The 15,450-nt window shown below is 38.0% G+C and overlaps 1 long non-coding RNA gene across 2 annotated transcripts in view; it reads left to right on the forward strand.

The window, feature by feature from the left end:
• Positions 1-7,245: 7,245 nt before the first annotated feature.
• LOC142829523 (uncharacterized) overlaps positions 7,246-15,450 on the forward strand; it is a 54,563-nt gene continuing 46,358 nt past the window's right edge. For both annotated transcript variants that reach the window (XR_012903968.1, XR_012903967.1), the window contains exon 1: positions 7,246-7,330. This is a non-coding gene — a long non-coding RNA (uncharacterized LOC142829523). The remainder of the gene's footprint in view (positions 7,331-15,450) is intronic.

The raw sequence follows: 15,450 nt of genomic DNA on the forward strand, positions 1-15,450 counted from the left end.
ACGATATGACCCTTAGGTAATTGTTTAGAGACTATCCATATCATTCACAATAATGTAATTTAAAGTCGGATCTATCACCTTTACTTCTGTTGGTAGCATCTTGCTCTGGGAGTGGTGCCATCAAATCCAAGTAAGAATGGTGTAATGTGAACCACATTTTTAAAATTGCTTTGCCTTTTATAGAATCACTCATTGGTTTCTATATAACCTTGTATACACCATGGCTACATCTAGACCGGCATGATTTTCTGCAAATGCTTTTAACGGAAAAGTTTTCCATTAAAAGCATTTGCGGAAAAGCGCGTCTAGATTGGCATGGACGCTTTTCCGCAAAAAAGCCCCGATCACCATTTTCACGATCGAGGCTTTTTTGCTCAAAACAAATCTGAGCTGTCTACACTGGCCCTTTTGCACAAAAGCTTTGCTCAAAAGGACTTTTGCCCGAACGGGAGCAGCATAGTATTTCCTCAAGAAGCACTGATTTCAGACAGTAGGAAGTCAGTGTTCTTGTGGAAATTCAAGTGGCCAGTGTAGACAGCCGGCAATTTTTTCCGCAAAAGCAAATGCTTTTGCGGAAAAACTTGCCAGTCTAGACACAGCCCATGAGTATGTGATAAATTGTACTTTGGTTCTGAGGAAAATAGTTTTACGTTATTGTGAAATGAAGACCTTTTTTACCCTCCTGGAGATTATAATGCCAAAAAGAAGGTTTTACTGGGTAATTTTAGGCCTGGCTTCCTGTTGGCTGTAATTTTTTATCTGCAGCAAGGTGAAAGGCATGCCATATACTTGCTCTGTTCTGGTACTGGCAGCATGGCACTACCTAGAGAATATAACAGATAAAAAGAAAGTGAGTGGGTGATATGCCTTTCACTTCATTCAAATGCATACTACTATAGTCTCTGCACATTGTTGAGTAAAATTTCTAAGAGTTCGGTCAGACAGTCCCATTTTCATACCCTTGTGCTTGTTTATGCTCCAACGTGTTTTTTTCACCTTTACAATTTTAGCAGGGTTTCCCCAGAAACGTGAGTGCAAATTCCTTTTCTCTCTTCACATCATTATTCTTTGGTGAGATAAATGTCTAGAACAAAGGGGATGGTCAAGGCAGCTAGACTCTGTCAAGGTAGAAGAATTTGCATGGTCATCACACCATGCTAAGTTTACAGGGTTTGTGTTTCATGAACTGGTTGAAAATTTGAAAGTGGAAGGCAGCTTGAGTGCAAGTGATTATGAAATCATAGAGTGCATAATTCTAAGGAATGATAGAAGGGAGAACAGCAAGACAGAGACAATGGATTTCAGCAAAGCAGATTTTAGTAAACTCAGAAAGCTGGTATGTAAAGTCCCATAGGAAGCAAGACTAAGAAGAAAAACAACTGAAGAGAGTTGACAGTTGTTTAAAGGGACATCATTAAGGGCCCAAAAGCAAACTATTCCACTACATAGAAAAGATACAAAATATGGCAGGAGACCACCTTGGATCAACCAGGAGATCTTATTTGATCTAAAAATAAAAAAGGAGTCATACAAAAAGTGGAAACTAGGTCAAATTACAAAGGATGAATATAAGCAAATAACACAGGTATACAGGGCAAGATTAGAAAGGCAAAGGCACATAATGAACTAAATCTAGCTAGAGACATAAAGGGTAACAAGAAGACATTCTACAAATATATCTGAAGCAAGAGGAAGATCGAGAACAGGGTAGGCCCATTGCTCAGTGAAGAAGGAGAAACAATAACAGGAAACTTAGAAATGACAGAGATGCTTAATGACTTCTTTGTTTCAGTTTTCACCAAGAAGTTTGATGGTGAGGGGATGCCCAATATAATGAATGATAGTGGAAAGGAGTAGATTTACAAGTTAAAAAAGAAAGGACAAGTTAAAAGTTATTTACAAAAGTTAGAGGTCTTCAAGTCACCAGGGGCTGATGAGCATCCTAGGATACTCAAGGAGCTGACAGAGGAGGTATCTGAGCCTTTAGATAACATCTTTGAAAAATCATGGAAGTTGGGGGAGATTCCAGAAGACTGGAAAAGGGCAAATATAGTGCCCATCTATAAAAAGGAAAATAGGAACAACCCAGGAAACTACAGATCAGTAAGTTTAACTTCTGTGCCAGGGAAGATAATGGAGCAAGTAATTAGGAAGATAATAAGGTGATAGAAAACAGCCTGCATGGATTTGTAAAGAACATATCATGTCAAACCAATATGATAGATTTCTTTGATAGGATATCAAGCCTTGTGGATAAGGGAGAAGTGGTGGACACGATATACTAGACTTTAGTAAGGTATTTGACACAGTTTCATATGACCTTCTTACCAATAAACTAGGGAAATGTTACATCAATGGGGCTACTATAAGGTGGGTGGATAATCATTCTCAGAGAGTAGTTATTAATGGTTCACAATCCTGCTGGAAGGCATAACAAGTGGGGGTCAAAGGGGTCCGTTCTGGGGCTGGTTCTGTTCAATATCTTCATCAACGATTTAGATGATGACATAGAGACTACGATTATTAAATCTGCAGATGATACATACCTGGAAGGGGTTGCAAGTGCTTTGGAGGATGGGGGTCAAAATTCAAAATGATCTGAACAAACTAAAGAAATGGTCTGAGGTAAGTAGGATGAAGTTTAACAAGAACAAATGCAAAGTACTCCACTTAGGAAGGAACAATCAGTTTCACACATACAGAACAGGAAGTGATTGCCTAGGAAGGAGCACTGCTGAAAGTGATTTAGGGGTCATAGTGAACCACAGGCTAAATATACGTCAACAGTGTGATACTGTTGCAAAAAAAAGCAAACATGATTCTGGGATGCATTAACAGGAGTGTTGTGAGTAAGACACAAGAAGTTCTGGGCACCACATTTAAAGAAAGATGAGGAGAAATTGGAAATGGTCCAGAGAAGAGCAACAAAAATGATTAAAGGTCTAGAACACATAACCTGTGAGGGAAAACTGAAAGAATTGGGCTTGTTTAGTTTAGAAAAGAGAAGATCGAGCGGGTACGAGGCAGTAGTTTTTAAATATCTAAAAGGAGGGAGAAAATTTGTCCTCCTTAGCCTCTGAGGATAGGAAAAGAAGCACTGGACTTAAATTGCAGTGAGGGAGGTTTAGATTGGACATTAGCAAAAATTCCTTAACTATCAGGGTGGTTAGACACTAGAATAAATTGCCTGAGGATGGTTGTGTAATCTCCATCAATGGAGGTATTTAAGATCAATTTGGATAGACATCTATCAGGGATGATCTAGACAGTACTTGTTCCTGCTGTGAGGGCAGGGGACTGGACTGGATGATCTCTCGAGGCTCTTTCCAGATCTAGCATTTTTTTATTCTATGACTTCCAGGCCACTTAATTAGCCTCATTAGCATTGGTATTTTTCGGTCTCTCTTTAGGTGGAGAGGCAGAGAAGAAACAAATTGAAGACCCTGATTGTTTTCCTTCCCTACCTTATATAGGATTTCCATAAGGCAGACATCTTTTGTTTGATTCCCCTACCTCCCTGTGTTCAACAGTCCAAAATGGAGTTTAATATCAGGTGACCAGGTTATCTGATTCTATAGTATCACAGTGTCCATAATTTAGTGGCAGTATAGAATGTTGGCGGGAAGGCCAAGCTTTTTCACAGTCCATTGTCCTCGCTGAGAGGCCATCTATCCTGTCTGGCGTTTCCATTGTTGTACCAGAAGTGTTAGCCCTGGGTGTCATCCAGAGTAGCACAGCTGAAATGCAGATATATAGTCAATATTCCTAATTTTATATACAAAAATGGAATAATTGTATTCAGTAAATCACAACCTTTCCAATGAATTACGTGAATTATCTTGCATGAAGTATATATTAGTTATGCCTTATTCATATCATAAGCCCATTTCCATAAAGAATATGGAATATAATGTCACACTCATTACAGTGCCTAATGAAAACCAATGCACATAACAAAACCCACCATTCTATTTGTCACTCTTGCAGATTCTTTCAGCAATAAAGCCAAGGAGAGAGAGCTACCTTCTCGACATTGGAGATGGTCCCTTAAGATCAGGGCTGAGGTCTACTGCCAGAGTAAAAATGAGTGCCTTAAACAGATGCAGCCACCCTCCTGTACAATATAAACAGAGAACTTCCATTTCTAGTACTTTCCATTCATAGCATTCAAGGTCACCAGATCAAATTTGCACCAACCTATACACATAGGAAATATGGCCCATGGAGTAAGAAATATATTCATGTACTTTTACAGAAAGAATATATCATTATGTTGCTACATGCTACGTACTTTATTTTCTCACAACATGTATGTCACAACTGGAGATATGTAAATCTACAATAATAGCATGCAACTATTTCTCAGCTGTCTCCAGCCTGATCAGGGTTGACTGGTTCTAACAGCACTTGCATGTTTGTCTTCTATTGTCTAAATTCTTCATTATTGTGGTGGTGTCACAGTACTTACCATCCTGGCAGACCATTCTAAACAAACACGTATCATAAAACAAATGCACTAGCCCTGTGGGTCCAGGACTCAATTATTAGATCAGGCCCATATACAGGAATTTCTGGGGGGTGTGTGTGCTTTTTTGGTAAATGTGGACAACATTTGTTTTAAATACAAAGGAGTTCAAAATAGTGTACATGAGAAATGTTAATGAAAAATTTGAGTGGAAATAGTGATAGGTAAAATGATTTTGTTATACTAAAAATTTATACAGCAATACAGGTTTTATTACTTGTGTGATCTTGCTGTAATATCATAAGTGAAAAACAATATTCCAAAATATTCCAGTCTTTTTCTTCAGAATTTTTCAGCTAAGACTATAGATCAGTTACATATCTATAGCTAAGACTATAGATACCTTAGTAGTAGTGAAATAGATTTTAGTTAACAGCAAACTTTTCTTCATTACAGTAAGTTCATAGCAGTGTCTAAGACATGTTCCTAGTTAGTTTCCATCTTTAAGGAGTGTTTGAAGCTTAAATCTTCTAGGGAACTTCTGGGCAAAGATATCCACCACTTCATCCAAGTGCACTTTGGCTGCATAGTGACTGTGAGTGTGAATGAAACTGTAATACTTTCAGAAGAATGGGGGAGGGAGGCTCAGGTAGTACACTGCCCCAGACTTCCCCCGCCCACTCATGCTTGTGGGAACCTTTTGCCCCCCCTCCTCGCAGACAGGCCTGTAGATATAGGAAGGGGGAAGGCATACATCTCTGACCCCAAAGTGGGTTTTAAAGTAAGAGTAGAAAAACACAGTGTTACAGGAAAAACAACTAGGAGCCCAGTGGCACTTTAAAGCCTAACACATTGATTAGGGTTAGGGCATCAGATTTTGAGAGCTACAACTCACTTCCTCAGATGCTGAAAAGAAAGAAAGAAAGAAAGAAAGAAAGAAAGAAAGAAAGAAAGAAAGAAAGAAAGAAAGAAAGAAAGAAAGAAAGAAAGAAAGAAAGAAAGAAAGAAAGAAAGAAAGAAAGAAAGAAAGAAAACAAACTGGAGAGAGCTGGGAATGAGACATCAGTGCTAATTAAATCAGTGTGGGTATGGCTCATCTCCAATAGTGGTGAGAAGGAGAGTATCTGAATGGGAAATTACCTCTTACAATGCGAGAACCACTCCATGTGTCTATTTAAACCTTGGTTTAGGGTGTCAGATTTGCATATGAATTACAGAATGTTACAGATGTTGCAGCATACCTGTCCTACATTATATGCAATATACTCCATGTTCTCCTCCAAACCCAGATTGCTATGCCAAACATTTAGGCCTAAGAGATCTAACTGAAATCTCACAGGCTGATTTTCAAAAGGGCTGAATACCAGAATAACCATTAATGAGCAGGTGGCCATTAGTTTAAATGGGTGGCTGCCGTTAGTGTTAATTCTTCTACAGCTCATTCAGGAGGAAGCTGGTATTTCACATATGGTACTTGGTCCTGCCATGAGGGTAGGGGATTGGACTCGATGATGTCTCAAGATCCCTTCCAGTTCTATGAGATAGGTATATGTCCATATCTGATGACTAGCTAGTCCTAAGGATACTTATGGGAAGGTTGTCCCATGACTGTTACTAAACAGAATAGAAAGAAAAGTGCTAACAAATAAAATGTAGTATGATTAAGAGAGATTTACAGATAATAAATTAATGACTGGCTTGGCTTCAAAAGGGTCCAGTGAGGCAGTAATTAAACTGCTATTGTTATTGTTAATGAGATAGATATTTTCTATAGAAAGCACCATTGAGGCACATTTTTTATGAATACAATTGGCTGTGTTATTAGCACAGTTTACAAAAGTAAAAGGATTTATTGATCATTTTGTGTGTATTTCCTACTTGTGCAATTATGCCAACAGTTAAAACAAAGCAGGCACGAAAACGAGTTGGTGGGGGTTTACAATCTCAGTTTAACTGGAGAAATCCATGATCCAGTGAAAACCCTACAGGTATCTGCATATACACATCGAAACTAAGGCATTGTCATGCATGCTTCATAGTTCTACAAAAGGTTTTAAGCTAACAAAAATTGTTTGGAGAATATTCTCTCCTTACTGCATATGAACAGGAGTTGCAGATGCTCACTGAGTAAAGAATATACACCCAATAGCAACAGAATTTATATTTAACCCAGTTTTCAAGTTTCCTAATATTTTGTCAATCATTTATAGGTTTTAGCTTAGGGATAAATTTGAAGCTGGTATTTCCCTGGTGAAACCTGCAACAATAGAGAAATATATACTGAAGGGAAAGAGAAACAGGGATATAGAGCATGCCTAATAGAAATCTAACATTTCATGTTGCACTTAATAATTACTTTTTACAGATCCCTTTAACAGAGAAAGCTTTTGTGACTCAAAGTTTTATTGCTCAGCAATCTTGCGGAAAAACTCTAGACTTTTTTCTTGTTCCATATTCTAAAATATACACATGGTCTGTTGTCTGCTTTAAAACAATAGTTTCAGTTTCAAATGACATTAGACTGTCTATGCGCTGTGTAAAATTTTAACAGCTCAAAATTATTTTAAGGGCAACCTGTAAAAATGGCAATTGTCGCAGTTCACAGGAAATAGCTGATTTGTTCATTTACAAACAGAAACCTCATGTTTTGTTGTATAGCTATGGTAATTTCTACAGATGACTTATCCAGTGCTTTTATATGATTCAGACTTACTAGTACTTATCCAATTATCTCTCCCAGCCTGCATTACAGTATCTCCACTTTTCTCTGACTATTTCAGAACTGATTTCTTCAATCTCCATGTCCATATGAAGCTGTATGTTTACAAAACGAAACAAAAAAACCTAGACAGGGTCTTGATAAGGGTGAGTACATCTTATAATTTCAGGTTTTTATTATGGCACACCTACAGTGCTAGGTTCTGATCTACTACTTCATGACAGGATCTATTTTATAGTCAAAGTAGTAAAATAAGTACAGCATGTGACAAGGAAGTAAGTACACCCACAGTTTGTTTCCAAGTGGATCAGTTCTTCAGTATATATTAAGTCCTTCCCAAGTTAGCCCCAGTGGTTGGCTGCTTGCCAGGGCTTGGATTCTGTTCTATTGTGCAGTGCACTGAGTATTCCCAGGTGCTGCTATATTTTTATGCCTAGTTCTTATTTACAGTTTCTCTTAGGGTTGCTCTGAAATGTGAATAATCAAGTTGAAGCATGTGGCAAAGTTCTTTCCACATAAGGCAATTTTTTACTGCCTTAAGTTAAGCCTTTGTTAAAAGAGAAAATATTACGAGGATGAGTACTAATAAATGTAAAGAGGAGACACTCAATTTATTGTATAAAATGTTACTTGAACATATCAGAAACTATTTAGCAACAAATACAATGCAAAACTAATCATTTAAAATAAATCATTTCCTCTTCATAAGCCTTTTTGACATCAGCTACTAATGCACCATTGCTTTCAGCTCGACTGCTCCCCTTTATAACATTACTATAACATTTAACAAGCTTGGCTACCAAAGATATTCCTATAAAGTGGGACTATTGGAGACAATTACAAAACATCAAATGGAGTATTAGAGGTCTTCAATGCAAATCATGTTCCAATCCCTGCAACGTCAAGTGGCCAATGCAAAAAGGGCAATATCATGACCCTGTAGATCATAAAGAAGTACATTCAATTAGCTCTTTAACTTTTCAGGCAATTTTCAAAGCAACAACATCCAACAAATGCAGCATGATACATTCCAGTATTACTTCCATTTTGCAGAACAGGCACACAAGGAAGAATACCTAATAGTGAGAAAGGGGAGAATCAGTCACACTACACTGTGGTTTTTACAAACATCACTCAGATGTGACTCTTGACAGCTGTCTGATGCAAGCAACTGTTCAGCAGCTGGTAGAATGCCACATGACGTGCTAGTAAAAGCTGAGCATTCAGTGAGGCAGGCAGCATGCTGTGGAACAACAACAAAAATTAGGATGAAGCTCTTTGGACTCTTCTGGTTTTGGAAACATTGTTTTTCCTCCAAGTATGAATTAAGCTCTTGCAGACACTTTCCTGGTTTTGAAAATAATATTTTCCACTGATGATTATTTCTTTTCCTTCAATCCTTTCTTTTCCTTCAATCTATATCTATAAATTCAGATATAATCTAATTATTTATATACATATATACATAAGCAGTTTTATAAACATATTACTATCATGTTGTTTACAGTTCATAGGCTTATGGTGTTACTGTAAATATACCCTACAGGAAAGGGTACTCTAGTGTTTTGAGGAATACACAGGAAGCCAGAATTCCCTGGATTCTAAATCCACCCCAGACACTGAAGTACTTTGGCCAGCAGGCCACTGAGTGGTTTTGCCTCAAATTCATCATTTATAATATAAAGACATTACATCCAGGACTGTTGTGAGGATTAATTAGAGAGCATGTGCAGAATGTGTTCAATATGCAAAGCACTAAATATGTCAGGCTTTATGCACAGTACTATAAATTCTGTTAAAATATCTGAAAAACGTTGACAGAAATTGCATTGTGCAACAGTCTGAGATTCATAAGTGTGGGAACTAGGGAGAGCAGGAGGAGCTGCAGCACTCCCAAGCTACCAGCTTAGCACCCAAGGTCCTGGCTGCCTCCCAGGCACTGCAGGCTCTATTACCAGCCCACATCTGGGGTCCCAGCTGCCACCCCATGTTCCGGAGGCTCTACTGCTGGCTCCAGGGTTGGGGTCTCTGCTTTAGCCCTGTGTGCTGGGGGCTCTACCACCAGCCCCATGTCCCAAAGTCCCACACCAGGACTTTGCTCCTGGCCTCAGGTGGGGGAATAGGAGAGAGATGCCAGTACCCCCACTCTTAAAAATCTTCCTGTGCCACTGCTGGTTGTGGCAAAATGCAGGACAATGTAGCACTTTAAAGACTAACAAGATGGTTTATTAGATGATGAGCTTTCGTGGGCCAGACCCACTTCCTCAGATCAAATAATGGAAGAAAACAGTCACAACCATATATACCAAAGGATACAATTTAAAAAAAAGAACACACATGAAAAGGACAAATCACATTACAGAACAGAAGGGGAATGTGGGGGAGGGGGGGGAGGAAGGTGAATGCCAGTGAGTATGCTGGTTGTGGTTATGAGGAAAGTGGGTCATGGGCCTGCACCAAAGTCCCTACGAATTATTGAAAATCTTTCCATGAATCTCAACGGGCTTTCGATCAGGCCTTTCATGAGCCTATTTAAACTTCTAGCTGATGGTACAGCAAATAGCAATGGTGCTAACACACGGTCCAAACATTACCTACTAACTGCAGTACAGCCTTGATAGTAAGAGTCATACAGAGACAAATGTCAGAGAATATTCCATTTGACTACCATCCTCCCCTTCACACTGGATCTAGAGCCAAGGGAACCAATGCATCCTTGAAGCCATCCATCATTTATAACAGCTATTGCCAACTCTATATTTTTCAGTTTTGTATGCAGACCACTTTTAATACATGAATAGTTTGGGATCAGGTTTTAGGGAACATAGGTGATTTCCAAAATGCATTTGAAATGTTAACATTCTAGAGTCTGACTACATCCTTTCTCCTTCTCCCTCTCCCTACAATGTGCATGCACATGCGTACGTGCACTATCAACTCCCACTGACATCTCTTCATTTCTGTGAAAAAGTTCTCCTGAGAGATTTTTGCAAACTAGTATTCTTCTTTTTAATGAATGCTCCTTACTTATATCTCTGCAAATGATCTGCAGAAGTTTTTGTACTGCATCAGAAAGTATCATTTCTTGTCTTAAGGTGGAGGAGTCATGTTAACAAGGTCCTCTTGTGAAGGTTTTTACAGTCCTTGGAGCACTGCCTCATTCTTTCTGATGTCTTCTGTTTGTCCAGATTTCAAGAACAACATTAGAACATTTGTTTGGTGTTGGAGGATGGAAGTAGGGGAACATGTCATGTCTAGTACTCTATATTCTTCCATAGCAATCTTGGTTTCTTGGGAGGGAAAAATGCCTCCAACTCTATGGCTATGGCTATATATACGTTACCAAGCTATTTCAAAATAAGTAATTTTGAAATAATAACTCCCAAAGAGTACGTCTACACTGAACTGTTATTTCAAGATAACTAGCATTATTTCAAAAATAACAATGCAAGCGTCTACACAGCCATTCCGTTATTTCGAAATAATTTCAAAATAACAGACGGCTTATTCCAAAATCTGTAAACCTCATTCTACTAGGAATAATGCCTATTCCAAAATAACTATTTTGTAATAAGGGGTGGGTAGATGCTCCACTGCTACTATTTCAAAATAGCCCCTCACCAGGGCCATTCTAAGTTATTCCTCCCCAATGCCTTCTGGGGCTCTAAATTGAGATAGCACATCTACATTAGGGAAGCCTGCCTTGGACTAATTTTGAGGCTTCCCTGCAGTGTAGACATGCTATTTTGAAATAAGCTATTTTGGAATAAGTATTCCGGAATAGCTTATTTGAAATAAGCGTGCAATGTAGACGTACCCAAAATAACTATTTCAAAATAAGCTTATTCCTTTTCACAAGCGGGAGTTATTATTTCAAAATAACAAGTCTATTATTTCAAAATAACAGGCTTGGTAGGATGTATCTAGACTACAGGATTTTTTCAAAAAAGTGGCCTAATTTTGAAAAAACTTCCCCTGAGTCTAGACTGCTGCCGCAGTCTTTTGAAAGTAAATCAAAAGAATGTGGCAGTTTTTTTGACTGCAGAAAGCCTCATTTTGTGAGGAAGAACGCCTTTTTTCGAAAGTGCTCTTTCGAAAAAAGGTGCTATGTAACACAAACTGTGCTTTTTCGAAAGAGAGCATCCAGACTGCCTGGTTGCTCTCTTTCGAAAAAGTGGCTTGCTTTTTTGAAAGTACTGGTTGTAGTCTAGACACTTTTTTTCGAAAGAGGCTTTTTCAAAAGTATATGTCTAGCTCTTTAGGTAAACTTGGGGATATAACTTATAGGGACATTTTGGTTCTTATACTGCACTCATTACCATGGTGTCTGACTACCTAGAAGGCATGTTTTCCTAGAAACAATAATAGAACTTTAGGTACATATAGGGATCTGTTATGTAAAAATGTTTCTTTGGCTTTAGTAAAAATAGTAGTGCATATGCTTCCGGCCATTTAGTGCCATATATGTAAAATATGTGGGCAGTTCCAGGGACTGGAGCAAGATCACACTCCCTGTAGCAAATGCAACTGAGCCGTGAGAAAAGGCTGTGGAGAATTAATGTAGCTGGCAGCAGTACTAATTTAAGAAGTGCACACTATGACTCTCTACTACAGAGTCACAGTGCAGCAAAGGGCCTGTAACCAACAGCTGTAGGTTCTCATATCACCCTGTTGGTATCCATGATTGAGTACCTCCATTAGTAACTATTATCATCTCACTGCAGACTGCAAAATTAAGGCAGAGAGATTAGTGACTTGAGCAAGTGTAACGCCATCAGGCAGAACCAAACCTGGGAACTCTAAAGCTTAGTGCATGAGCCTCTACCACTTGAGCTAAAAGCCAGAAGAAATATTCCGAAATAGCTTATTTCAAAATAGCACAGCTACACTATAGGAAGTCTCAAAATTAGTCTGCGGCAGGCTCCCCCAATGTGGACATGCTACCTCAATTTAGAGCCTGAGGAAGCACTAGGGAGTAATTACTTTGAATGGTTCTGGGGAGGAGCTATTTCAAAATAGCAGCAAAGTATCCACACTACAGCTATTTCAAAATCGCTGTTTTGGAAGAGGTGGTATTCCTCATGGAATGAGGTTTACAGAAGTCGGAATAAGCCACCCATTATTTCAAATTTATTTTGAAATAACAGAATTGCTGCGTAGATGCTCACTTTGTTATTTCGGGATAACAGCCACTATTCCGAAATAACGCTGCTGTATAAACACACATTAAGTGTTCTCAGTGCCACTACATGGGACAGTCCACCACACCCAGAAGGTGTGTGGGTTACACAAGGTCACACAATGAACCAATATAACAATTAATATTAAAATTCAAGAATTTCCTGCTCCCAATCCTAAGCTCAACCCACTAGTCAGTGTTGTACCTGCAGAATCACATCAGCTTAAGATAAGGAAAATTAAAACAAAAAAGCAAACAAAAAAAAAACCCCTAAACCACTCACATTTTCTTCTTGCTATACCATTTCTTTAAAATATCTAAGAAGATTTTCTACAAATTTAATTTTTTAAAAAGCAATGTAGACTATGACCAGGTAGTAATTAAAACAAAACAAACAAACAAAGTATTGTGTGGGGGAGAGGGAGAAAGGAGTTTACAATAAAACTGCTGTCTACTGTCCATGTGGCAATAGTGTCACATTATGGTTTTACTTGGGATGGCCTATAAATCTAATCACATTGTCTTCATTTTGCAATTAAACATGTTTGCATTAAGGCTTCTTTATGGTTGTCTTGAAACTTAAATGGTAACTGCTGCTGTGGCCTCCTTCAAAATCAGAGGAAATAGATATTCTTTTGTTACCATTTTAGCTCCAAAGTACAGTGTAATTAATTTGAAAAGTCTCTTGGGGGGGAAGGGTTCTGACTTTTTGCTTATGCGGGTGTTCTTAACCATATAGTGCTGCTAACCTTGTTTTAACAAAACATCTGGTATTAGTATTCTACATTCACAGAAAGTACAGTTTATAGAATTCAACCAGGAAAAGAATGAATTCTAGAACAATTTCTTTTTGGTATACAAATATTAGGGTTTCAAGGGGATCTAGCTGATTGTTCTTGTTTGAGTTAGTCCTAAAATATCATATTAGCCTTGTGAAATCCTCATGAAGTATATATGATCTAATGTCATAGCAACATGTTTCAGTATTTGCTTTGTTTGTGTCTCCTATAGATATCTTATGATTTGATGAAAACGTATAAGCTCTTGGGACATGTCTACACTGGGGAGTTATTTCAAAACAACTCCCTTTATTTTGAAACAACAAGGCAAGCGTCCACACTATGGCTATGTCTAGACTGCAAGCCTCTTTCGAAAGAGGCTTTTTCAAAAGATACTCTCAACAAAGCCTCTTTCGAAAAAGAGCATCTAGACAACCAGTACTTTCAAAATAACGTCAGTTATTCTGAAATAATCGGGCTTGTTATTTCAAAATAAGGGGAGTTATTTTGAAATAACTCACCAGTATAGACATGCCCATACAGTCTGCATTAGCAGAATGACAGTTTAAGTGCCTTCCAGAACACATTCATGGTAATATTTTTCAAAGTATCTCCTCCACTCACCACTTCTGGCCTGTCTGCCTTCCAAAAATATTTCCCATTGTTGCCATAACCATCTTTTCTCCTGCAATTCTTGCCATATGGAACTGCCTTCCAATAGCCTCCACTTTGTTAGTTCTCCATTTCATTCCCTAGTTCATCTCAAAACCACTTTTTTGCTCCCTTGCTTCCTATTATATTCTCTCCTTATTCACACTATCTAACAACTCTATTAGAATTATTCTACAAAGCTTTGGGGATATAAATGCTGCAAAAGTGCAGTGTTTTAGAAAAAACATAGCACACAGTGAAAGGAATGAAAGCTCTGTGAAAAGATATGAATGGCCTATCACAGAACTGAAAGTGAGGTGGTCTAGACTTCTTTCCTAGCCAGGTCACCACAGGAAAAAGTGCTTCAAACATGGTCATTTTTCTACAGGAAACTAGAAGAACTTGAGCCTTAAAATCTTCAGAAATTATCTGTCAGTGTGTGTCAACAAAATAAAAATTCAATTTCACTGCTGAACTGCATAATCTATAATCTCTAGCTGCCACTCAATGTTGCATGAGTTTGAACATATCCAGGTTTGAACATATCCTCTGTTGTCCAGAACTGACAGGCTAACAAATTATATTCAGATTAGTTTTCTAAACATCAGGTTGTTTTCCATTTTTAAGATAATTACATTTGCCTTACCTAATAAATCCCACTGTCAATTTAGTTCCACTACCATACAATGTCCTACAATGCTGAAAGCTGTGTTCAGTGCCATTTCACATAGGTATATGCACCATATTGTGGCCCCTGGGGCTTCCAAAGTTGAGTAGCCCTACTCTAGACCATCACATTCTGAATCTTAATGTGTCACTGTGTGGCTAACTGATGGACTCTCTCATTTATGAGAGCAACTTTGGGGGAATGTTGACAAATAACTTTAAAATACTATATTCCTCAAAGCCATGCTGATTGGGTGGAATTGCTTTGAAAAATGGGTGAAGTATATTCTAATACTTAAGGCCCCAAATTCAACTCATGTGCTTAAAATTAAGCATGTTCAAGTGCTTTGCTACATCACAGTCCTATAATCCTCATTTTGGGCACAAGTGAAAAATATATACTACCATGTAGTATTGTGTAATTAATTACTGCTTGAGAAAGTGATGCCAAATGAGAAGTCAGAGTTAGAAAACATTAAACTACAAAGGCACAGGGCAGCCCTTGTTCATTTTAGCTCTTAGACAGGAATACATACATTGCACTAAAAATATGCCACTTTCAGTTGCCCCTTTTTTATCAAGACACTGTCTGGCATAATCTGATGCAACAGGTTGTATGGATATTTTGGGAAAAAATCCTACTTGTGTTATATTTTTTAATTTACAAAATACAAAGGAAAGAAACATCAAAGATACTATTTTATTGAGTAATATAAGCTGGCAGAAATATAGGGGGTGGACAACCTGCACTTTTAATATTTTAACCGTAAAAAGTATATTTAATGTACTTTAATGTGCTCACTTTCTAGAAATCAGTGATCACCTCAGTCCCCATCCTGTATTTTGATGGTTGTACATTTGTCCTAATTCATTTTTCCTATCTCACATACAAAGATTTAGATTAATTTTAAAACTCTCCTGTCTCTCTGTGACAAGATAACATGTTTTACATAGCAATAAGAAAATAGCCAGTATTTGGCATAAATTTTCA

This window comes from Pelodiscus sinensis, chromosome 1 (genome assembly GCF_049634645.1).
Source record: "Pelodiscus sinensis isolate JC-2024 chromosome 1, ASM4963464v1, whole genome shotgun sequence".
Taxonomy (NCBI): Eukaryota; Metazoa; Chordata; order Testudines; family Trionychidae; genus Pelodiscus; species Pelodiscus sinensis.